Source organism: Branchiostoma belcheri, unplaced genomic scaffold (assembly GCF_001625305.1).
Source record: "Branchiostoma belcheri isolate BF01 breed outbred unplaced genomic scaffold, Haploidv18h27 scaffold431, whole genome shotgun sequence".
NCBI lineage: Eukaryota > Metazoa > Chordata > Leptocardii > Amphioxiformes > Branchiostomatidae > Branchiostoma > Branchiostoma belcheri.
The window spans coordinates 5,748-6,846 of record NW_017804056.1 but is presented as its reverse complement, the minus strand read 5'-3'; positions in this window follow the sequence as shown (position 1 = coordinate 6,846).

Below are 1,099 nucleotides of genomic sequence, written 5' to 3'. Positions count from 1 at the left end.
TGGCCAATTTGATACTGTCTTACCCCCACCAAAAGATCTGCTTGGAGATTAGGTATGCCCAAGTTCTACGGGTTTGAGTTTTATTCAAATATGAAATTTTTATTCAGATATCCAGTCCAGGTTTGGAATTTATTCCCTCTTCGGGACAGTAGTAGCGCCCCGTCGCCTAGCACAGCTATAGCACACGATAGGATTTTACGGGGTTGGCTTCATTCAAACATCCACTCTCGTCGATTCGGCTATCCCTCTTTGTAGTGAATTCCTTTACGTGCAGATCTTTGATGCCTAGCATACACACACGCACGCACGCACGCACACACACACGCGCGCGCACACACGCACACACACACACATGGTGGGTGTTAACTGCACGGAGGTCGATTGAATCTGTCGAACAAGTACGGCGTCACCCGAACAGTTTTCGGTAAACTCGGCTATCCACGTCAGTCAACTTCGGGTTCGGAATGGACCTATACCATTATTACGTCACAGTTTGTTTACCTGTTCTAAAGAACATTCTAGAACGATCAGTTAAAGAATAAAGATCATTTCAAAGTTTTCAAAGTAAGGTATGTCTGATTTTTGCTGCGTCTAGTTGTGTTGACACAGCATTACATACCACATGGGTGATTAGTTGTGACGTTAGACAAAAGTAGTACTGTATTATATTCTAATGAAAGATCTGTCCTTTTTAATTATATCAAAGAGAAGTTCCCATACTTTGAACACCTAAGCGCAAATGATAAATTTATATTTTTGATGCGTCTAGACAAACCCTGTATCACAAACATGATCTGCTCCCACATTTTTCACTGTACAAAAAAGCGAGAAGAAGTTGACCTGTCTGTATTAGCTCAGTGACTAGAACACTATGTATTAGCCTAGTATAGTACCCTTGTATGTTCCTTATGTATGTATGTCTAAGTCAAGTAGTGCATCTTTTGTCTCCAATTTTTTTATATACGTTTGTTATGTGTCTGTTATATCTTGACCTGTACCTAGCCCGTCGTGGCATGAATGTACAATAAAGGTATTTCATTATATCAAACCGCGTACATGTAGGCATGAGTCATGGAAGGCGCTGTCGTCATGTCTTCAC